General features: G+C 39.3%; 1 long non-coding RNA gene across 4 annotated transcripts in view; it reads left to right on the top strand.

The window, feature by feature from the left end:
- Positions 1 to 23491, top strand: part of LOC111098045 — a 106813-nt gene extending 83322 nt beyond the window's left edge. For all 4 annotated transcript variants that reach the window (XR_005366769.1, XR_005366767.1, XR_005366770.1 and 1 more), the window contains 3 exons: positions 7667 to 13283; positions 18124 to 18179; positions 22554 to 23491. This is a non-coding gene — a long non-coding RNA (uncharacterized LOC111098045). The remainder of the gene's footprint in view (positions 1 to 7666; positions 13284 to 18123; positions 18180 to 22553) is intronic.
- The last annotated feature ends 1679 nt before the right edge of the window (positions 23492 to 25170 follow it).

Below are 25170 nucleotides of genomic sequence, written 5' to 3'. Positions count from 1 at the left end.
TTCTTGTGTTCTGTCAAAGCTCCTAATCTGGTGGACAGATTATAGAATCAAATTTTAAGCAGATTTCAAAATCTCTCCCATGTGTGTGTTTACGTGTGTATGCATGCATGCATACATGTGTGTCTATGTATACGTGTGTATGTAACCTCAAATGTAAACAATCAGATATGCAACAAAAATGGTAAATACTGAGAGTAATGAGAGAACAATCTGCCTAAATTCCTATCAATTGAGAAACAAAAATTTAGGCAGCTCCAGGATTTCAGAAATAAAACCAAATCAAACAATCAAGGGCATAAGAACACAAAAACATGTATGCAGATTTTGTTCCCAAAGAGAACAGTTCCCATTTTCCCCTTGATCTATACCTTTTGAAGACTGTGTTGCCTCTAAGAGTGGAAGGATATTTAGTAACTTTCTAGGATTACACCTCCCTGAAATTTTGTCAAAAGGTCTTTTTCCTTTTTAAGTCTGCGCCGCAAATCTACTCTTTCTCTTCCCCTTCCTTCCTCCCAAATCCTCAGTGACTCTGACAGCTGCAATCTCTTCCTCCCACTCCCCCCTTGGATGTGGAGCTGGGTTGCCATTGGAGACCTCCCCAGCTCCCAGGCGCTAGCTCCGGCCAAGAACTGAGGTGGTGGACGGAAAGTAGCAGAAAGTAGTCAATAATTAGAAAAACAGATTTTTCAGCCAAGCCCAGTAACCAGAGCTTGGAATTTCATATCTGAGATATTGGTTTCGCTAATTAATTAGCACAAAAATAATGGTCTGTGGGGGAACGTAGCTTTAGAAACTTTTGGCCGGGACTGCTACAAATGAACAATATGCACAGGAAAATGTTAATAGTTGAGGAGGAGAAAGGCATTTTAACAGAGTTTTATAGAATGTGGTTTAGGGTCCTCAGGGCAAACATATGCATTACACATCTAACCCCACACTGAGAAAATAATCCCCAATGTTGGTTCCTCTGCTAGTCCTATTAAAAATTCCCCGAAACGTAAAAGCTGCCAATTTTAGACTAAGAATAAATGGCTCGTGGTTCCTTCTGCAACGGCATCCAAGATTCATGCTCCAGCGCTGCGCACGAATCGAGGGGGGAGGAAGGGCTCTGGTTCCTGGGTTTCCAGAAAAGGCCAGTGGGTTGACCCAATCCCGTTTCCTCCAGACCGGGCACCCAGAGGCCACTTCGTGTCAGAGCTGGTTGGAGGGAGGATTTCACACCGAAGGAGGCCAGCACTGTGTTTGCTTTTTGTATGATGTCGGAGGTGGGGCTTGGGCCTCATGATGATGGGACCTCCAAGTGCCCTGCATCCTGTCGAGGTGCCCTCGCCTGGAACTCCCGCCCGCACGGGGAGCCAGGGGGCCTGGGCCAGGCCGCAAGGCGGGCCATTTCTGCAGACCACTCTCCTGCACGTTAGTGGGGCTACTCGGGTGGCTGGATGGCCTGCTCTGGCCTTGAGTATCCAGCTCATTTCCTAGTTACGAAGTGTGATGCGGAAGGATGTGGGGCGGTGATGTTAGTGACTGGAGGCACAGACCAATTCAGAATTGGTTCCCATCAAAATGTTCTTTATTGATTGGAAAAAAAGAAACAAAAACAAAAAACAAAATGAAACAAAACCCCTTTTGGTTCTGAGATCAGAAAACCAAAGTTGGAACCTCAGCTGTCAGCTGGGTGATCTCAGATAACTCCTCTAGCTTTCCTGGGTCGGAAGTTGCCCCCCTATAGAATGGAACCACCAAGCCCTGTCCAGACTTGCATGGAAGCGAGGACCAAGGGGGGCACCGCTCCAAAATGCTATGCAAATATAAGCCATTATTGTTTGCGGGTTAAGATACGCAGATGCAGATGCAGATGCGCAACGGTGGTGGTTGGAGGCGCCCTCGGTCCCTTTGAGGTTCTCGGCGACAGCTCTCATTCGAATTCCCATGTGACTTCTTGTGCCCTGCAGGTGGGAATTCACACCTGTCCTATGCTGAACTAGGTTTCACCAGTTACACAATTCTGAACTAGGTTGTAGTAATTATGTGCCTACCAGAGATGGGGAAACCACAAGAGCAAGCCGAGTCTGGTGTTCACTTCCTATTAATTCTTCATCCTCTTACTCACACTTGTGACCCAAAGGTTTACTCATCTCTTAGCACTCTAATGTCTTCCAGAATAATGCCTCCTTCATTCGTGGGGACCATGATCTATAAGGCACAGATAGGTAAGTGTCTGTTATTTCTCTAGGCTCTTAGGGGGTTTCTGAGTGTGATCTCCAGGCAATATGTCCAGGTCCTCTTAAGGCCTCTGTTCTCAGGAGCAAGAACATTTAGACAAGTTCTTGAAGTTCTTAGGTTTGGAATTTGACGTCCAAGGAGAACTGGATGCTTTGTTTTGGGCTACCCCCAAGTCTGCATGTTACTGTGCACAATGATACGTGTAGAGAGGATTGGCCTACATTTCCGAGAATAAACGTTATGCACATGTATAGACCATTTCTTTAGGCTTTTTTTTTTTTTAGAACGCTCTTTGAGAGGCCATGGTACAAATGCTACCTGGTCTTTTTACCGACTTGAAATTAGTCATTGCAAGTTTCATTTCATGATGACCCTATTCTAATTCAAATTCCCTGCATGTGACAGTGTCCCTTTTTACTTCTAAGCCTGGCCTATTTTCTACCTTTGCCCCCTTTTATGTGTGGCAGAGGAAAGTGTAATTCTGTTGCATATCATACGATGACAACTTTGACTCCACATCCTTGGAATTTTGCCTGGTAAGGGGCTGATATTAGGTCACATGTACACTGAACTCTGCAATGAGAAGCAAGGCAGGCGAGGTCTGTTCCATAAAAGCACTTCTTTTTTTTCCAGCAAATTCCCCAGTCGAGTATTGTTCTAAGTAACTAAGGATCTGATTCTCAACAATTAAATCTGCTGTCACATTTTATTTATAATGGCAGTTCAAGATTGGGCTAGTAACTATAAGGTCTCAATTTTTTTTGGCAGCTGCAAGGCTAAGGGAATGGAATGGGTGTTGTGCAGTTGTGTTAGTACTGGTCTCCTTCAACAACTATGGACTTGGAGTGTGTTTGTTTTAAGGCTGGGAGTCAAGCGACTGTGATATGGTTCAAGGAGGCAGGGACATTCTCGGTGAGTGTTATGTTAGACCTTTGTAAAAACAACTGGGGGGAAGGGGCTTTGTATGTGAGGTGAGAGGATATAATGAGCAGAAAATGGGGGTACTTGAGGTAAAACTGTCTGTATCATTGGATCTCCTTACACTGATCTAGCCCATATATTATTCTGAATGTTTTTTTGAAAGGTACAGCTCAAGGAATAGGGCACTGCTGATACCATTTACTGTTGCAACATGTGGTGAGACAAGGAGCTATGATAGCAAGGCAAGATGGTGGAGGCAAGAAGGCCACTGTGCTGGAGTGTAGAATACATATTGTACTCTCTATTTGTATTGGGAGGAGCCTTATGGTAAAAAATGGAAAATGGTGGCATCAGATAAGGCTGGACAGGGAGAAATAAAATGTAGTCGTGGCAGAAAAAGACCTTTATTCTTGGCCTGTGACAAACACAATATAAGGCAAAGGAGACTGGTGCAGTTTCATGGGTACATCCAATAACAAAATGATGCAATAGACTTTTGACATAGCTGCAATCTTTCCCTTCTGTTCCAAATTGCAAATAAGCTAGTCTTGAGGGAATGTTATTATGAGAAACAGATAAAAAGGTTTAGTCACCATCACCTGAGAAGGGTTAAGGGTACAAAAATATATCCATGCAATAGTTTCCCAACTTAGTCTTGTAGTCATTTGGGAAACTTCTTTTAAAAATTTATACAGATATGTATATAATTTCTCCATCTTACACTAAGGGATTTCTGATTTGATGGATCTGATATGGGGCCCATGATTTCATTAAGCTGTTTAGCTGACTGTAATAATAAATAATCTTTGAGAACCAATTTTCTAATTAAGGTGAAGACTCTTAAACTGGGGCTCAGGACACCTGGTGTCTACCGCCAGATTTACCCAATTAGAATCAATTCAGCTTTCCATGGTAATAACAAAATGGGTTCTTTTTCTCACAGGGCATTTTGTAAAGCTCATTCCATGTATCATAGATGTAAAATATTGGTCATATGAACATGTAACTTTTTAACTACTCTTGTACCTACAGGTTTAAGAGATTATTTCAAAATTTTAAAGATATTTCTAACTGAAATGTCTTAGAAAATCTCCCAACACAACAAAAAAATAAGAAAAAGAAATACATAGTCTATTTTAGACAAAACTAGACAAGCAATGTCTGCAACCTGGAACAGGGTGTTTTAAAAATCTCTGGGGAATTAAAATAGTAAGTTAACTATCTTGGAATTAAAATAAAAAACATATAATAGGTTCAATTTAAAAAACCCTCTAAAATATTTGGATGATGTTATCCAGAAAATAAAACAAACAAATAGACAAATAGATGTGCAATAAGAAAAAAGGGGAAGGAAATTATAGAATAAATATAATAGAAAATATGAAAAAAGAACACAAAAATATGAAAGAGGAATATGATCAAGGAAGAAAAACAAAACCAAAAGGCAAACATCTCAAATTGCAAGGGCCCATGAAGTACCCATGTCATCACACATTTGAAACAAAACCACCTAGAAACTTCCAAATAGAAAATAAAGACAGATTCACACATAACAAGGATCAGATATCAGAATACCACAATGCTGGTAGACTTCCTAACAGCTCTGTTGGGAGATAGAGGAAAATGGTGCCTTTAAAATTTTAAAGTAAGTGATCTTCAGTCTATAATTTTCTGTCCTTAAAAACTACAAATCAAAGGTAATGGAAGATTAGTGGTGTTTTCAGACAGGCAAAGCCTCAAACATTTTCACTATGATATTCTCTTTCTCAGTAAGTTACTGGAGGGAGTTTTCCATTAAAAGAAGACTAAATAAGGAAAGAAAAAGATACCAAAACTAGGATCCAGTACAGATTAGAAAGAAAGGAAATTGGCCAAGGAAAGTTCCAAAGTAAGAGACGTGAAAGTCTAAAGAGGTTGGAGGAGATAGATGGAGAATTATCTACATTAAAGTAGGATTATCTACATTAAAAAATAATAAAAATGATAAATTATCTGATGGGCTTGATCATGTACAAAATTAAGGGACATATTCTAAAGATTGCAGTAGGTGAGGGGACACTTAATGAGGGATAGATAAATAGAATGTTTTTTAAATGAGGTACTTACTAACCCCAAGAAAAACAAAGAGCTTATATAAGAAAAGATGTGTAATCGTAGTCTACTACTTGATTGAGTACTGAACAATTATCACAATATCTAATAGTGAAAAGACTATGATTAGCTATATGGGGGAGGGAAAGGAGAGAGTGTAAGAAAGCTAAATTTTTCATTTATTAAAATACAACTAATAAAGTCTAAATGTGATGAACCAATATATGTGAGTAAATGCATGTGGTTCTAGGAAAACTGAGATAGTTTTTAAAGAGATAATTTTTATAAAAGTTAAAAATGGTTACATCCTAGGAGGAGAAAATGGAAGAAAGAGAATAGAGGGGATTTTTTACATGCCTTTTAGCATAATTTGACTTTTTATTTCTTATTATTTAAGTTTTTTAAGATTTGTATTCATTTATTTGAGACAGAGAGAGATGTCGGGGGGAGAGAGAAGCAGACTCCCTGCTGAGTAGGGAGCCCACTGCGGGGCTTGATTCAGGACCCTGAGATCATGACCTGAACCTATGGTAGACGCCTCACTGACTGAGTCACCCAGGCATCCCTGACTTTTTAAATTGTATGTATTCTTCTCCAAAAAAAAAAAAAAAAAAAAAAAAAATCACAATTTCAAAACTAAATATCAATTAGGGTTGAAAAAGATTTAAAAAAAGATCAAGGAATTCACTCATTTCCAGCCTACTGATCAATTTGGCACAGATTAGATATTGCTATAGAATTTCTCTTCTCTCCTCTACCCTCTGTAAGACCCATCCAAGGTGTGGAGGCTCCAGGCTTACTGCACGCTCCCATTGCCCAAAGGAAATGGGTTTGCTCAGCTGATTTGCTCCATAGCAGTGGTCACAAACCTTATGTACTTTGGAATTGCCATCTCAAAATGCAGACCTCCAGCAGATTCAGTTGAGAGATTCTGATTCAAGAGGTCTGGGATATATTGATGAATTGATCTGAACAAGTATGTGACATAAACTTGGTAGAGGCAATCAAGAGACTCAATGAAAACTTGTATAAAGGTATTGGAATTCAAAATGTTAATATATTGAGAAACACATTCATTTATTCACTCATCTAATACTTATTTGAGCTCATTCTCCTTTCAGACAATAAACTAGATGTTGATTAAATGATGCATACTCTCAAGAGATTCATATTTTAGCCATTTGTCAGAGAAATGACAGGGCAAAACCTATCTCCTATGACTGGATCCTAGAGGTCACTTTGGAAGACATACATGAACATATAGAACCATTCACATAATAAACTGCCTCAGCCTAAAGTCAGCTTTGAAATTAGTCACAGCATTCTTTATCATGAGGCACTGACTTGGGAATCAGACAGACCTGGTTTGAACCTCGATCTTTCCTTTCCGAGCATACCACAAAACCTTATGGACATCTGGCAGTTGGATACAGTAACAGCTTATCCTATAAGCTTAAATTATTTGAAGCATATAGAATGTTGACTAGAGTGCCAGGTGCAGAGTAGGTCCTCAACAAGGTCAATGCCCTTTAATTTCCCACTCTACTTTCCACTTGGATCAAGTAGTTCTCTTTGTAGCCTGATGGGCAGCACACTGAGGTGTCACAAATACCCACTACTGGGGCATCTGGGTGGCTCAGTGAGTTAAGTGTTTGACTCTTGATTTTGGCTCAGGTCATAATCTCAGGATCCTGAGACAGAGCCCAGTGTTGGGCTTCACACTCATTGGGGAGGCTGCTTGGGATTCTCTCTCTTCCTCTCCCCTGCATGTGCATACACACATGCTTTCACACACATGCTCTCTCTCAAAGAAACAAATCTTAAAGAAAAAAAAAAACACCTAATATTATTTAAGTCCCCAGTCCTGACTCTTGTTTTGGGCATGTATGTTTGCTACGTTGGTAGGTTATTTCACCATGCTGAGGTACAGATTCTTCACTTTTAATATGGGATAATTAGGGTCATTCTGAGAGTTTGAGACAAAGCATTTAAGGAACATAATAGGGGTACCTGGGTGACCTGGTGGTTGAGCATCTGCCTTTGACTCAGGTCGTGATCCCAGGGTCCTGGGATTGAGTCTCCCATCAGGCTCCTTGCAGGGAACCTTCTTCTCCCTCTGCCTATCTCTGCCTCTCTCTGTGTTTCTCATGAATAAATAAATAAAAAATCTTTAAAAAAATAAATGAAAATAAAGAACCTAATAAAGTCACATGTACTTAAGAAATGTCAGAACTGCAGCCCCTGGGTGGGTCAGTTGGTTGAGTTCCAGACTCATGATTTTGCCTCAGGTCATGATCTTGGGGTTGTGGTGTTGAGCCATGTTGGGCTCCATGCTCCATGGGGTGTCTGCTTGGGATTCTCTTTCCCTCTTTCTCTCTGCTAACTGCTGCCCTCTCTCTCTCTCTCAACCTCTCTTTCTCTCCCTTTCTAGAATAAATGGATAAATCTTTAAAAAGAAGAAGGAGAAAAAGGAGAAGGAGAAGGAGAAGAAGAAGAAGAAGAAGAAGAAGAAGAAGAAGAAGAAGAAGAAGAAGAAGAAAAAGAAAAAAAGAAATGTCAGGACTAATTATTACATGTATTCTTTGACTCAGGGAGAGAAATTAGGGTGTGTGTTCGTGTGTGTGTGGAAAAGCACACACTCACAAAGACAAATGATACTTTAGGACATCTCTGAAACTCAGAGCCCTACAGAGTGAGACTCAGGGCATGGTGAAAAGCAGAACTCAGTCTTTAGGATTCAAGGTCAGGATACCGCATTCAAGGATCATTCCTCACTTTGCCATGAGTGGCCTCTCCCTTTTGCCTTCATAGAGGCAGTCATTCATTTTGGAGATCCAGAGCTAGACTGATGATTTCAGCTTTGTTATTAGGCTAAATGCTGCTAAGAATGTAACTGAAAGACAGAGTTTCAGGCCAAAGAAGGTTACAGCCCAATCCTTTCATATTTAAGTGGGAAGTTTGAACAAGGATAACATTTTCTGACTGCATTCCAGGGTTGGATAAAAGCTGTTGAAATAGGAAATGACATGGAAATTTGTAGCGAGCCGCCAGAAAAGGAAAACCAGACTGTATTACTGTACCTGAGAGGGGAAGTGGGTGTGGTGAGTTGGCTCCACACCATTTTCCTGGGCTCTGGCCTCCTCAAGGAGGGAGCTGGTACCCACCAGTATATTCTGTGAAGAAGGAGGGCAGGATGCTCTGGGAGCCAGCGTGTACAGCGTAAATGGTCCTGAACTCAAGGCTTGAGAGGATGTGGGAGCAAACCTTGTGCCTAGAGCTGAAGGATTGTTCCCTCTCCTCAAACACACAGACACGTGCTCCTAGCACAGACACCAGTTTTGGCTGAGGCTGTCTGCTGCTTGGGAGGTGTCTTTGGCTCTGGAAATCTCTCAGGGGGCCAAGGTGGGCCTCAGATGAGAGAAGCAGGGATTTGGGCTGCTTTAGGCTGGCTCCAGCCTCAACACTGAGACCAGCTGAAGAAACTTTCCAGTTTCCTTCCAGATCCATTGAGTCCAGTATTGTATATACTGTATCACAGGATCAGTCTTACCAAGGGAGGGAAGGAAGCCATATTCAATAGAAAAGACTAGCTACATGCAGGTTGTGTAAAGAAGATACATATTCTCTCTTAGTGGAAAGAGTTTGGAGTTTATAAACTCAGGTAAGGACTCCTAACCTGCAAATCACTGTGGCCTGGGGTATACCACCTAACTGACCCGAACTTCATTGAGTTTCCTCTGAAAAATGGTGGCTACTGATCCCTCTCTTACAAATTACCCTGAATGGAATATCCAATGCAAATTCAGTACTAATGAGCCTGGCATGTGAATGAGTGTGCTTGGATGACAGTGCATTAAAGTGGATAGTATAATAGTAATTGGGTCCTTTTTCTATTATGTTTTTCCAACATCGCTAACAATATTAAGTTATAGGAATGATGTTAAAGTCAGAGGGGTTCAGGAGGTGAGCAGCCCGAAGGTATAAGGAGCGAGCAAGAGGAGCAAAGCAATTGGTTTTAAACTTCTGACCTCTTACAGCTTCACCACTAGAAGCCAGGGTTGTGTTTTACTCATTTTTGTCTCTTGAGTAGCTGGCACGGAACAGCCCAGGCTTAGTAGAGAGTGAGTAAATGTTCACTGAGTTACAGAATGAACAAAAAAGGAAGTCTTATTTGATATGTATTTCTTGTTACTAATACATGGGCTCTGTCGCATTTCATGTCATGTGAACAGAAGTAAAATCAATCATAGTTCAGTGTTAGAATATGTGAAAAATGAAGACTTGAGTGATGAATTGTTTGGAATAAGAACTCTCAGGCCTGGATGCCAGCTTAGGATCCCAGCTGTGCATGTCCTTGGGCAATGCATTTGACCTTGCTGTGTCCTGTAGCTCCCTCAGCTATATCCTGGGGGATAGGGGGTGGGGGGTAACTATGGTACTTAACCTTCCAGGTCTTTGGGAGGAATAAAGGTATTACTCTCTCTGTATTGCATAAAACAGTGTCTGATGTGTAGCAAGTGCTAAATAAATGCTAGTGGTTGTTATTTTAAACTTTAGCGTATGGCATTCTGTATAATATTTACCCATAATAACACCTAGACATTTTTCCAGCTATTATTCTTAAAAATTTTAAAGCTATCAAGCAATCGGTCAACGTAATAAATTTCCCAGTAAAAACTTAAGTATAAATTAATGAGTAGCCTTAAAACAGCTACATTTGTAGCTTTGTTACACATTCATGAAGCCAACTTGAAAATGATTGCCAGCCCCTGGTTATCAGAGAAAATTCAATTCCAAAATAAAATCATCTTATTTTTCCCCACCACAGAGTATAATGATAGTCTTCCCCCCCCCCGCCCCCCCCTTTTCATCCAGTTTGATTGCAGTCTTCTGGAGTTTTATCTGACTCTCCTCTTGGGTGGATCCTGAGAGCTAGTCTTGAGTCATGAGTTCCAAACCAAGCTTTCCAGTTGAGTCTGTTTACAGTAATAAGACTGATAGTTTGACACTTAGAGGAAAAGGCACATGTTTGCCTTTCTTTCTATGGAGACAGAGACTCTGGGTGCTCAGTGGAAAGAAACAGTTTACAAAGACAAAGGAGTTTAAAACTGAGGTACATTTGTGACTGGGAGATAAGTTTGGGGTGACTGGAACAAATGGAAGATGAGGCCAAGATTATTTCTGAAGAGACTTCTGACTCTTTATGTGACATCAGCAACACAAAGAGGAAAAGACAAATGCTCCCCTGGACACCTATTCTGGGTGTTATTTGGAATGTAGTTGCATCTCAGTAAGAAGTGGAGTGGCTAGATCTCCTTAACCCGTAACCAGGTCCATAAGCACAAACTCCAAGGATTCCTGAGAGAAAACAGGTGGGGGTGGGAGGACCACCCCAATCCAACAAGGGAAGCCCCAAGCAGCTGGGAGGAGGCGGCTTAAAGACCCCTGCAGTGAATCCTTGCCTCCCTCCTTGAGGAGAGAGCTGGTGTCCATTTTCTGATCAGTGTTGGGATGGAGACTCTTGAAGGGAAAGATATATCTTGCTCTGAGTGCAAATACTTGCCCCCTAGCTCTTTATCTTTTGGGTGCCCAAATATATACCAAGAGATTCCGCCCCTAGACCTGGCTGGCTTCAAACCCAGAGTTATTAAGAAAACTCCTTGCTGTTCTTGGAAAATACTTTCTGATCTAACCACTGGTGCTTGAAATTGCTTAAGTACAGATGCAGTTATTAATCTTTTTAGTTTAAGAAATTTTAATATAAATCTTACAACCTAAAGATAATCCTGGAATCCTTCCACCCCACCCCCCAGCCTCAACTAGATAGAAGTTGTTGGTTTAATGGAAAGAAAGTGCACTGGCTTTGGAATGAAACTGACTTGGCTTTGAAACCTAGTCACACCACTAACTGGTTCTTTGTCCAATTTAATCTTTCTCAGATTCAGTTTCCTTATGTACGAAATAAAAATAGTCATACCTTCTTAAGTTTTTTGCTTGTTTGGTTTTGGTGAAGATAAGCTATTTTTACGTAGCCCAAGGATCACCCAGTAGAATGCCTGGCACATAATAACCACTCAATAAATATCATAAATAAGAGTCTTGAGATCAGGTGAAACATTTCATGATCCCACCACTAATTTTTTTGAGAAGGTTAGATACTATGGTCCATAACTTTTCTGTGGGGCTGTTGGAGAAAATAAACAAATTCTCCTGAATTGTTTTCCAGGCTGGCCTGGAGCCTTGGCTGGCAACCATCACTTTCCTCGATCCTGTGCTCAGGCTGTAGCAAGTTCTTAGTGAATAGAGCAGAGGTCCTGGGCGTCATGGGCAGTGCTCCACTGACATTTTAGGCTGCATCCCTGGCTTCTCCCCAATGCTGCCTTAAAATTACACACACACACACACATGCACAAGTTGACATGAAATAATTAAATAAAATGCCTCAGAGAACCAAAATGCTGCCAGCGGCCCACCTCCTCCATCCCACCCTCCCCCCAGTACTTTTATTTTAGAAACCTCTTTCATTGTCTTCTTGTGTCCCATATTTCTGGTTTTCACCACTTGGCCGTTGACTCCGGCATCCGATCCATTATTTCTATGTTAATGATCCACAGAATCCTGGTAGATAGTAATTACACATTGTTAACTGTAGGGTTGTGTGACACCTGCAGTGTGTGGTGGAAAGTTCTGGGGACAGTGCTGCTCTAGCCCCTCCTGTACCTGTTTCTGGTCTTAGATTTTACTGACTTATCCATCCTGCATTAGAAATATCAGGTCACCAGGACAAACCCCTGGAGTTCTTTCAGCAAGGGATAGTTTGCTGGAGGGAAAGGCTGGCCACAATCTGGAATGTTTTTGTTAAGTGCCTGCTTGAACTCAATAGTGAATACCCTCAACTGCAGAAAAGTCGGGGTAGCTATATATCTGTCAGAAATCATTTTATTCCCCCCAGTCAGCTCCAAATCTCCTCTCTGTTTCCTGAAAAATTCTCCAAAGATATATTCATGAGAGCCCACTTTCATGGAGTGTTTTATGCCCTGGTTTACAAAATGCATTTATGTAGTTATGGAAATACCATGGGGCTTTGGATTCAGGCCTCAGTTTAAATCCTAGGTCTGTCTGCCTTAAGTAGTCACATGAACTTAAACACACTAGCAAATTAATATTTCTGAGCATCAGTTGTCTTGTTTCAAATGGATGTGCTGTGTGGTTGAACTATTAAATGACTTAACATAAACAAGACATCCAACAAGAAACATTAAATATTAGCTCCTTATCATTTCTTCCATATCATTCCCTTCATTCGTTCACACTAGTTTTGTAAAATGTGCATGAGTGCGTGCACACACACACACACACACATGCACAAGTTGACATGAAATAATTAAATAAAATGCCTCAGAGAACCAAAAACTCTTTCTGAAAACCATCTTCTTCCTGGCAGAGGGCAAACGGGTCTATAAAGTATCTTCTATTGGAAAAAAGGGCATTTGCTTCCCTATCGTTTCTGGTTTTCACCACTTCACAAGTCCATTATTGGCACAAATGAAGGCAATGGCAAACAGAGACAGAGAGATTTGCAGCAGTAACAGTACATTATGCAATTTCAAGGCTGGATGTTAGGTGTTGGAAATTTAATGTAGGGGTCAGAGAAGACCTCTTACAGAAGCTGCCTTTGCCAGGCTTGTGAAGGGTCATAGGGCATTCCCTGCAGCATCCAACTGCAGGATTCAGGGTCATTACTGATGACAGTGACTGTACCATCTCAGGGGTACAATCCCTTCTACTTAAGTCTGAGAGGAAATGAGGTGGAGCCCTGTTATTTTGAAAATCTTACCTGTCCGAATTCATAAGCATATGCAAAGACATTTGCCAAAGGGATAGGATAATTTCAGAGAAATAGTCTAATATAGGAGAAACAAAGATTATGGCTCTAGCTAACTATATTTTTTCTTTTATCTCAGAGGAAAGATAAACCCTAGGTCTTTGCAAGAAGAAGGCCTGCTTAGGAGTTCCCTACATTCCCAACCAGGCCCTCCTGCCTTAAGGTGTGTATTCAAACTCCATGGATTTCCTTTGCAAATCTTTCTGACAACTCTAACAATTCCCTGGATATATCACCACCTCTTCCATTGCCCAAAGTCTTGCCTCTTTCTGAGTACCCTTGGCTTTAGCTAGGAACGCATTGCTTTTTGCTGCCCCTAAAGTGGGAGCAAAACAGAGAAGGAGAAGAGACTCAGTCCGATGAGTGAGGGTAAACATGGATACAAATTCAAGGTTTTTTTCAAATTTTCCAACATTGACACACTGACTCCTTTACTCGTAAGATATTAAATATTTTCTCATAGGTAAATATTATTAATTATTTTTCTTGAAGACAAGACCATCTAACCATGTTGGTGAAAGAATAGTTCTTCTCTTATCCATGCATAGTTCCTGTTCTTTGAAACAACATTCTTCAATTTCTTTTTTGCCTGGAAGAGTAATTGTCCCTGTTGACCTTAAGTTGTCTGGTGTTATAATAATGTGGCTTGATGGTCATTCTTCCTGTCGGCCAAGGTATGGGATGAGTTTCCATTAAGTTCTTTTGATGAAAATTGTCCTTCCTGTGATGTTTGGTCCCACCCCACCCTCAATTTCCAATACAATAACTTTTGCATTGGATATAGAACCTTGTAGACAAAAAGTTCATTAGTTCCAAGGGGCCAGTATAGATCAGAAAGGGATATAAGTTTGTAGGTCAAAGGTGATTAACATATGACATAGAACCCAGACAATCTACTTCTACCATTGGACTATTATATCTGTCCTATCTAAAAAAATCATTAAGTTGATTTTGGCCAATGATCTATGGGAATCTTATTCTTACTCTCTGAAATATAAAACATAGTACAGCACTTTTGATTGGGCAAGTCTTTATCTCATTGCAGTCCTAAGGGTATAGAAATGGGATTAAGGTGAGAATCCTTATTAAAAGCCTAGTCCTGAATTGCGAAATAAAGATACAACACTGACTGGGTCCAATTAAGGGTTTTAACAATCTTAGAAGATAGATGGGATTGATACTTAACAGCAGACTGTTACTGTATTGATGCCTTTATGATTTTTTATGTGTCCACATACATTTAAGCATGACGTAGCTGTTTGGAAAGGCAGTGTAGCATAACAGAACAGCACCTGAATTTGGAGTCAGCTGGATCTCTGTTCAAATTCCAATCTTGCCTTTTACTAGTTACATTGGATAATTTATTCATTGAGCTCTTTTTAACATATCAACAATGAAGACAATAACACTGATAGGTTTTCATAAAGATTTAATAAAATAAGCTATACAAAGTACTTATCTCAGTGAGTGCCATGCTGAGCCCACAATAAATGGCAAGTACATCTACATTTTTTATAGGTTTTATTTATTTATTTATTTATTTATTTATTTATTTATTTATTTATTTATTTTATTTATGATAGTCACACACACACACACACAGAGAGGCAGAGACACAGGCAGAGGGAGAAGCAGGCTCCATGCACCCGGAGCCCGATGTGGGATTCGATCCTGGGTCTCCAGGATCGCGCCCTGGGCCAAAGGCAGGCGCTAAACCACTGCGCCACCCAGGGATCCCCTTTAGTAAATCATATATATAGTTCATTCAATAGGGTAGGTTCAGTATTTCACAAGAATACATTTAATATTTTGAGTAAAAAAAACATATGTAGGGACACCTGGGTGGTTCAGTTGGTTAAGTGTAAGCTATCAACTCTTGGCTTTGGCTCAGGTTATAATCTCAGGGTTGTGAAATCAGGCTCCGCTTCGGGCTCCACACTGAGCATGGAATCTGCTTGAGATTTTCTCTCCTTCTGCCTCTGCCCCTCCCCTCGCTCCTGTGCTCTCTCTCTCCTTCTCTTTCTCAAAAACAAAACAAAACAACAACAACAATAAAAAACAAGTAAATAAAAATCTGTGCCATTACCCTGAAGGAGAGATTCCTGAGCTAGGTTGATCTTACTGACAATTACATCTCAGATCACAATGCCCAGAATGGGAAGACTAAATAATAGGTCTCTCTTCAAGAACTAAGCTTAAATAATTATTGCCTACTTTTAGTTACTTTTTACCTAAAAACAATCTCTAAAATTTTATAGAAAAATGGGCATAGGTCAGTAATGTTAGGAGACTATTCTCTTCTGTGTAACCTTGTGTTTCTGCATGTCTTGTGTGCAGAAGTATTGACTGCTTTTCTTCTGAACACCTTTTTTAAAGATGTTTGTATAGTGAACAGCCTTGAAAGATATAGTATGTTCCTTCTGAGTGAAGGGCATATTTTCTTACAGTAGGTATAATAAAGATAGTGTTCCTTCCAGAGAATGCCTGGAGGGTAGGCATGCCTATTGCCCATTGTAAAACATGTGGCTTCCCTAAGCTAAGGGTCTCCTTTCTATAACAATGTCCCACTGAGCCCATCTGTGTCACTTCTGTGATACCTGGGCGCAAGGAGGACTGTAGCAAATACATTGTTTTTACTGCCTGATGTCTGCTACTGGTGATAAAACCCTTTGTCTCTGACTCAAGAGTCTTGTGTCTTCTACTAGCATCCACAAAACTGTGGCAGACTGATCTGTTAGTTTGCAAGTAGAGTAAAATCTCAGACCCTTCAGTTTTTGAAGTGACTTCTTTCTCAAGGTGAGCACCTAAGTACTTTATCCTTTATACAAAGTGCTTTAGATAAAGATTATTCCATAATGTTTTTTTTCTAATATAAAAATGTCATTTCATGTTAGTTCCCCAAAATGGGACTACTGCTTGAGATGCATGAAGGTAATGGGAGACCTATTGGGAACGATTGTTCCCTTTGCCTAAGTCAGCTCTGTGTAGCTGTTATTCCCCAGGGAAGACTCTGGAAGTCTGCACTCACTTTTACAAGCTCCTGGACTTCAGCTCTGTAAATTGTCACATTAGGATTTCAAATGGGACCTAAATGACCTGAAAGAATTTATGGAACTTGCAGATGTATGCTTCTCACTATCAAGGCATAGATAACATACTGGGAGAATGTGGTAGCACATAATTTATTCCAAGCAACTTTTTGCTAATGGAGGAGGAGGATCTGTGGCTTGATCTCAAGATCAACATAGGTACTTAAAATATGGGAGCTGGTAATAGTGGTGCAGAGTAAAAGAAAACATTTCTCAAGAAATGGGAATGGGAACAGATGATAGCTATAGAATTATGAGACTTAATTTGAAGAATGATCTTTGGTAATGTAGACTGCCAAAAAATTACCTTGTACCCTGCACTGTGCATAACTTTTGGCAGTAGTTTTCCACCATGCCGTGCAGAACAATTAAGCCTGTATTTCTCTGAGTACACAAATATCTTTCCATCATTAGCAGTCACATTGTATTCCATGTGTAGAAGCCAGTACTTGTCAATATTTTGCCTGTCAACAGTATTTCTACTTCATTGTACATTTTCGATGGTTTCTGATACTAGAGACAGCTTAAACCTCTACGACTTGCCAAAGTAACTATTAAGGTAGATATACAAAAGGCCATACAACTTGATAATGAAAAAATGAAGATTAGCAAAAAAAAGTGAAACATGAGTGAGAAGTTCCATTTAAGGACTATCTGCCTTGAAAATGATAATATATTTGCTTGGGGTGTAGCTCAGTTTACTTGATTTTGCAGTATGGCTGTGTTTGACAATATTGTCAGTTAGAATCATTCTGAAGGGTTTTTCTCAGACCAAAATAATCTGGAGATTCTCTCTATGTCCTTCAAGGATCCTCACCTCCACAGCAAAGGTTGCCTGAGTTGGAGACAAATAAAGGATTCTAATTAGGGCTCTTGGGAGACTGAAAAGCAATTGTCTGAGACTCTTACTCAACTTCATGAGCTCATTAATGGGCATCTTTGTCTGCATGATTGGAGAAAGAGCAGCAAGTTCATTTTGGCCAAACGGGCCTGGGCCTGAGAGACTTAATATTTGATAACAGAGCATTACCTATTATTTTAGTTAGGAATGATTGGGTTCAAGCAACAGACAGATCTGGACAATTTCAGAGAAAAAAAATGGAAAAGAAAGTAAAGAAATTTATTGATGGCTATAGAACTCTGAGATTAAAGATAAAACCCCTAAGACCAGTCCTTGGAAAGGAGAAAAAGCAAGAGAGCTCTTGAGATCTGGAGGCAGAACTTATAGACAGCCCCTTCAAAGTCAGGATATCAAGTTTTCAGAATGAAAGAGCTCTCATCATTTTGAATCCTTGCAACATTTTGCTCAAGATTCAAATTTCAAGGAGAAAGAAACTGATTAGCTTCGTTTGGGTCAAAGATATATTTATTGGCAGAGAGGACAGAACAATTTAATTGAGAATCCCACAAGGCTACATCCAATGGGAAGTTCATTCCTCCAAAGGAATGTCAGGGAGATGTTACCAGAGGTGTGGGGAAGGATGCTGGGCAGACAGCAGTAGATATTCATTATATCTAAGAACCTGTTAACCATGGTACCATGCATTTGGGAACATCCAATGGCTCTGTGTCTTTTCATGAGATCTAGGAAAAATGACATGGTCCTCAAAATTTGAGATGCAAAACGCTTGCAAGGACCACAAACTCTGATTACAGAATGAGCTAGTGATCTGGCCAAATTGTTGAATCTCCTGCTTCTCAGATTTCTACATCTTTATAGAATAAAAAAGCAGATGGACTTAAGTCCTGTTAGCATTCTCCATTCTTAAAAGCAGATCATATGTTCATGGGATAGACAGATTCAGACTAGCAGCTGTGGCATTCAAAAGTTCTTTGTAAAGTTCTAACGTGGAATATGTTTTAAAAGATGAGTTACGCATTTCAACAGCACGTGCATATTTTTGTTTATCCTAGAGTTCATGAATTTCCAAAGCAGTGGTGTTTGATTGGCGAAGCTGATTCTCTCTCTTGTAAGTTCATATTGTCTATTCAAGGATGACATTGGTGTTATTATTTACTACTTGAGACAGGGGAAGCCAGGAAGGTGTAGTGTGAGCAGTAAGGCTAACTGAAATGCATTCCAAAACTAGAGTGGCTACAATTCTAGAAGACAATTTTGAGTAATATGTGGAATAGCAAATAGAAATTATGCTGCCTCAGGGAGTCTGGGTGGCTTAGTCTGTGGAGCATTGGACTCTTGACTTCAGTTCAGGTCATGATCTCAGGGTCATGGGATTGAACCCCACCCACTTTGGGCTCCATGCTCAACAGGGAGTGTGCTTGACGACCCTTTCTCTATCCCTCTGCTCCTCCCCGCACTCATTCTCTCTCTCTCAAATAAATAATATTTTTTAAAGAAATTATGCCAACTCAATCCTTGCCTCTCGACTGAGGGTAAACACGTTGTGGATGTTATTTGCACTGCTCTCAAAGTTGAAACTTCAGTGTTCAAAAGAACCTTGAGATTCAGATAAGATACTGGTGACAGAAGAAAATATTTTGCTTATTGAGTACCTACTACATGCCTAACATCGGTCTAAGATTGCATGGTCCAAGGCAGTAGCTACCAACTACTTGTGGCTATTGAACACTGGAAGAGGGCTGGTGTGACTGAGGAATTGACTTTGTAATTTTATTTATTTTAAATTTCAAACACTGATACATGATTCAGTTTTTGGAAGACTTTAGGTACTTTTGGAACAACTTGGGTATGTGAATCTATTTTTCAAATGTGAATTTTAAGAAATCTAAATACAGATCAAGCATTTTCTATGAGAATTTAGGGTCTGAATTGAGGTATTTCAGAGTGTAAAATACAAACTAGCTTTTGAAGACTTACTAGAAAAAATAGAATGTAAAATATCTTGGCAGAAGTTTTTCTACTGATTAGGTCTTAAAATAATATTTTTAACATATTGGATTAAGTTAAATATGTTGTTGTATTAACAGTTTCCCTTTTGTTAATGAGGCTACTAGAAAATTTAAAATTACATTGGTGTCTTGTGATTATATTTCGATTAGATAGTGTGACTCTAGGGGCTTCTTCATATTGCCGTTTTACTAAATCTCTAGATTCACCCAATGAGGTAGGCATCACTCTTCCAATTTTTATAGGAAAGGCAGTTGAAAGAAGCTGAGGTGTGATTTAAATCTCCTGGGGTTTCAGAGCTGATGAGGGAGAGCCAGAATTCCAGTCCAGGTCTCTGTAATAACTCCATCTTTCCCTGTTTCCACTATGTTGAGCTGTTTCTGTAATATCTTCCAGGGAAGCCAGGGAGAGCTCATAGACTTTCTTTATTGATTATTCATAGTAAATAAAACATTGATAACCCTGTTTGTGGACAAGAGGCAGACTGAAAGAAAAATTCTACCTTCTTTTCACATGGCAATGAGAAAAATATTTGAGTTCTTGCAAAGTGAATGAACAAAGACCATTTGAATGAACAAATGGAGTCTTACAAAGGAAATTGAAAACCTGCTTGAAATATCACAGTGAAATTTGCTTAGCCAAAGGGCATGGGTTATTTATTTAATTTTATTTTTCAAGAGGATTTGAAATTTGGGATCCATCTTGAAATCTAACATCTTCTTTCATACAAGTTTATTTTTTTAATGCAAATAAGGTTTATTTAACAAACACAGGGTTGGTTCAACATTAGGAATTCTCAAAATTGGATTCATTTTTTAACAGCATCCAATATGATCCCCCGAAGAATGTGAAAAGGCATATCCAGGCACTAACTTTTGATGTGATTAATTAAAAATCAGCTTCATCCTCTTTCTGCTTGATCACTTTCTTCCTGTACTTGGAGCTGACCAGGGATGAAGTCTTCCTCCATCATTTGCACACCTGATGACAAACCTATGACAAGCATAGAGTTGTGTGAGAGGGATCAGAATCTAAGCTGAAGGAGGGGAGCCTACCATTTTAGGGATTCATCAGCTCACTCACTCAGGGAAAATGTTTTCCCCAAGAGTGGGGCAACCAGTTAGCAAATCACTGACTCCTACCTCTTAGGAGCAAGCTACCTGCCTGGAAAATGGAGTCTCATCTGCTCTGCACCTGAGTGAGCCCTAGGCGCCGGTAGACTAGTTTGCGTGCCTTGATCATGGAGGGAGCACACAGGTTCAGAACTCCAATGATGCTTCCCTGTGAGGAAATGTCATAGTATCTATGACAAAATCAGGTGACTCTAGGGCAGCCGACCCTCTTCCGCCTTTCAATGCCACCTCTCTTGGTTACATTACATTTTTTCACCCTGGGGATGGGGGAGGAGGAGTTCTCACCCAGACCTTGTGACTGGCATTCTTGCCTGGTCTCTCTGTCCTTCCCTAGCTTGGCCCTCCCCCACTCAGCAGAACCCCAGGCTGCTGAAGTGCCTTGCTATTTTTACTTCTCTGTGAGGGGATCTCAGGTTACAGATTATATACCGATGAGGTAAGGTACAGGTACGCAGACTCATGTTTCTAATTTAGCTTGGCATTGGTTCCAAACATTAAACAGTCTCTCCCTGGCTCTCCCTGTTTCCACTCTTCCCACCGCTACCATCTCATTTCATCTTCATTCCGGGGGCACTTTCCTTTCCTGCTGAATTTCTTTCAGGTTTCTTAGGAAAGGGATCAGGGAAAGCTAAGTTTCACCCTAAGACAAGATTCTACCCTTATTCCCCATGAACCCAAGGGTAGCAGTGCTATTTCAACATATGTTCTCACAATAGGTGCATATCTGTAAGATGTTTTAGAGGTTTTCAATTGCTTTTACATATTTGTCACAGATAAACCTTACAATGACCCAGAAAAATTAGGATTATTGCAATTATTTACAATTTGCAATTAAGGGGTTAATGACTTGACTGAGAGTTCAGTTAAGACAAAGTACAGAAGTGATAGATGCATGAGAAACAAACCTCTGGTTGGAGGTACCGCCCTAAAAGCAGCAGAGTCTGGAAAAGTGGAATACTTTTTTTTCTTCCTTCTGGGCCCCAGACCAATCTCTTGGTGTTTAGGTTGCAGTGATTCTCCCTGAAGCTACTTGTGTAACAAGCACACCATATGTTTTCTATACTCCGTCTTATGAATTTGAAACTGTAGCATGAATTTAATTAGAATATAGGTGTTAGGGAACAGGGGACACCAAAATTAGAGTGAAATAAACAGGGGTTACTAAGAATCAGAACTCAAATGTTCACGTATTTTTGTTTCTAAAAAATGTGCACATGTACTCAGAGTTTATTTTTTATTTTTTATTATTTTTAAAATATTTTATTTATTTATTCATGAGAGACACAGAAAAAGAGAGGCAAGACATAGGTAGAGGGAGAAGCAGGCTCCATGCATGGAGCCCGATGTGGGACTTGATCCCGGAACTCCAGGATCATGCCCTGGGCGGTAGGCAGATGCCCAACCACTGAGCCACCCAGGCATCCCCTCAATTAGTGTTTAAGCAATATTTCCACATTAACTCTAATGAGAAGTTGTGGGGACTTCAACGTCCTTACATGGCCCTATACTTATCCTATAGGAGTTTCTAATAGAAGATATAATATGAAAGATTTTGTAAATAAAGCAAGCTCTTTCCAATCAGAACTTTGCTATATACTTGGCAACTCAGAATGATTCCTAGGGAGGAGATAGAGCTTTAATTTAAATCTCAGCATTTTGAGTTATGACCATTGGATTTTAAATGGTGCTGTGCCTGTCTCTTTAGACAAGACTGTCAGAGCACCCACTTGTTACGCGTACAAGCATCTACTCATATACACACACCAAGCATGGTATTTACTCTCTAAACCTGTCCTAGTGCCTGGTTTGTGTTCTTAGACTGTAAGAATGTGAGCTGCTCAACAGCAGGAACAATACCTCTTATTTTGGTTGTTTCCTCATTACTTATTTTGGCTATTTCCATAATGTACAGAATAGCCAACACATGGCGTAGCAGAAGGCTTTGGAATTTATGCATGACTTAGATAAGTTTCTTCCCTCCTCTGAGCCTTCATTTGCTCATCCTTAAAAAGGGGATAATGGTATAAATCTATGATGTAGGGTTGTTGAGAGCATTAAGTGAGATTTCTGTGAAGCAGATGTAATGGCGTCTCACAGATAGTGGTCAACAAAGATACGCATATGGTTAATATTTTATATAATAAATGTACATATATGCTCCCCCCTTACATAAATTCACATCTGTTTGTTCACAAGGGTAATTCCCAGCAGCCTCGTTCCTTCTCCCATTGTCCCTGATACTCAAGCACTCTACATTTTTTTGGGAAGAATGAAGCAAAGACATAATAATGATAAAAGAGTTATATTGACATTTGTCACTGACGACTTCCTTTTTAATACAGGTCAAGGTGTGGTACTCAAGGAAAAGAGTATGTGGTGCATCTGCAGTTGGCTGAGAATTTGATAAACTGCTTCACAGAGTTCCAAGATAAAGGAAATCAAAGCAGAGAAACCAGGAGTAAAAACCTATTGAATTTCACATGATTATGTCAACTTTGTCTCTCTCTCTGAATCAGTTGAAACTTTGAAAGGAACTTTGAGACATAAATAACTTTAATTTGTTCTCCACTTCTGCTCCATTTTAGTATGGAATCGTTTTTGATGAATACTTCACCCAGACTGATTGATTTATTTCTAATAAAAGAGGAATGGGTGGGACTTATGCTCATTCATGCATTCATTAATTTTTTCTCTTGTAACACAAAAACAAAACAGTTTCTGAATTACAAGATTTTAGTGTTGATATTGTCTGATTTAACAGATTTTCCTGTATGTATTTTCTTGGGTTTTTATGAGATATAATGTATATATAATAAATTACCCCTCTATAAATGTACAGTTTGATATTGGCAATTGTATATAGTCATGCAATCAATGTCATAATCAAGTATCTTCCATTACTTCAAAATGTTCTCTTTTGCCACTTTTGTAGTCCCTATGCCCCTCAACCTCTGGTTGCCGGCAGCCACTGTTCTGCATTCTTATCACCTTCCTGTCTGGCTTCTTTCACTTAGTGTAACTCTTTTGTGATTCATCCATTTGGGTGTGTGTATTTGTAGTTTCATTTTATGACTGAATACAGTGCATAGTATGGATATGTCACAGTTTCTTTTTTGTGCTAAATGACATTCATGTTGTTTCTATTTTGGGGTTATCAGTAATGCTTGCTGCTAAGAAACATTCATGTATGTGAATTATTTGACGTTTATTTGTCTTGAATAAATGTCTTTGATGAGGGGTGTTGGGTCATAACATAAGTAAAGATTTAACTTTGTAAAAAGCTGCCAAATTGTTTTCTAAAGTGGCTTTATTACTGCACAGGGAAGCAGCAAGGTACTAGTTGTTCTTATTCTCAACCAACACACATTTGGAACTGTCTGTCTTTTCAGACTTTGTTTCTCTAGTGAGTGTGTAGGGGTATTTCACTGTGGTTTGAACTTGTGTTTCTCTAATCTCTAGTGATGTTAGGTATCTTTTCATGTGTTCAATGGAATTTGTTTATCTTCTTTTATGAAATATTCTATTCAAATATTTGGCCCATTACAAAATTATTAGGATTGTTTTATTTTTGAGTTGTGAGATCCATATATTCTAGATATAAACTTTTCATCATATGTATTTTGCAAATATTTTCTACCAGTATCTGTCTCACCCTTTGTTTTTTAAATCTTGTTTTGCAAGGAGCTCATGTCTTTAATTTGGATTGAGTTCATTTAATGAATTTTTAAATAATTTGTGCTTTTTGTTATCTGTTTAAGAAATATTTATCTTGCTCAATAACATCCAAAGATTTTCTTTCTTTTTTTTTTTTTCCTTTTAGAAGCTATAGTTTTAGCTCTTATGTTTAGGTCTGTGATTCATCTTATGTTGCTTTCCATATATGTTGCACAAAAAAGGCAGGGGGTATTATGTTTCATTTTATTTTTTCAAGGGGAAAAATCATTTTTTGGAAAAAAAAGTCCCTTCTCCACTGAAATAGCTTGGTTAAAAATCACCTGATGATATAAGTCTAAATTGACTTTTGACTTCTGTCCTATTGACCTGTAGATTTATCCTTAGGCCAATAACATACTGCCTTCATTAGCGTGGCTTTATAGTAAGTCCTAGAATCAGATAGTGTAATGATAATAACTTTGTTCTTTTAAAAATTAGTTTGCCCATTCTAGGTCTTCTGTATTTCCATGTACTGTTTAGAATTGGCTTCTCAGTTGCTTCTAAGAAACTTGCTAGGATAATTGGAATGTTTAGTCCATTATACAGAATAGTACAAGTACATATTGTAGGATTGCACTTGGATGCAGCTCTAGAACTCAAAACTAACTTATGGTGGAAAAGAAAACCAGAACAGAAGGGGTAGGTGGGAGTAGATTGGGATGGGACATAAGAGAACTTTCTGCAGAGATGGAATGTTCTCCATTTTGATGGGGTTTTGTATTGCATAGTTGTAAATTGTCAAAGCTCATCAGATAATATACTTAAGATTTATGCTTCTTTTTGTATGTAAATTTTACCTCTAAAGATACAAAGAACTATAAACCAAAAAATCATTTGTTTAGCATACTGTGTATTTGAGGATATTAAGGAATTGCTATTAATCTTTCTGTTTTCTCTGCTTTTTCTGAATAACAAACAATCACAAAATGTCAGTGGCACCCAGCAGTAGGCATTTATTTACTACTTACTTGTCTGTGAGATCCCCAGTGTGGATCTGCTTCAGGCTGTAGATGTATGAATTTGTTAGGATGGCTTCAAGCTTTAGGTTAGGTCCAGGATTTCTCCACATTTTCCTTATCCTCCCAGAACCAGTGGTTATTGGAAGCATGTTCTTCTTATCCAAAAAGTAAGAACACATGAGGGTAACTCCAAACATGCAAGTACATTTCAGGATTTGCATGGGTCATGCTCACTAACATCTCTTTGACAAAAGCAATTCATATAGCCAAATCCAAATCCAAGGAG

Source organism: Canis lupus, chromosome 11, assembly GCF_011100685.1.
Source record: "Canis lupus familiaris isolate Mischka breed German Shepherd chromosome 11, alternate assembly UU_Cfam_GSD_1.0, whole genome shotgun sequence".
Classification (NCBI taxonomy): domain Eukaryota; kingdom Metazoa; phylum Chordata; class Mammalia; order Carnivora; family Canidae; genus Canis; species Canis lupus.
This window is presented reverse-complemented; position numbering and strand designations above follow the sequence as displayed.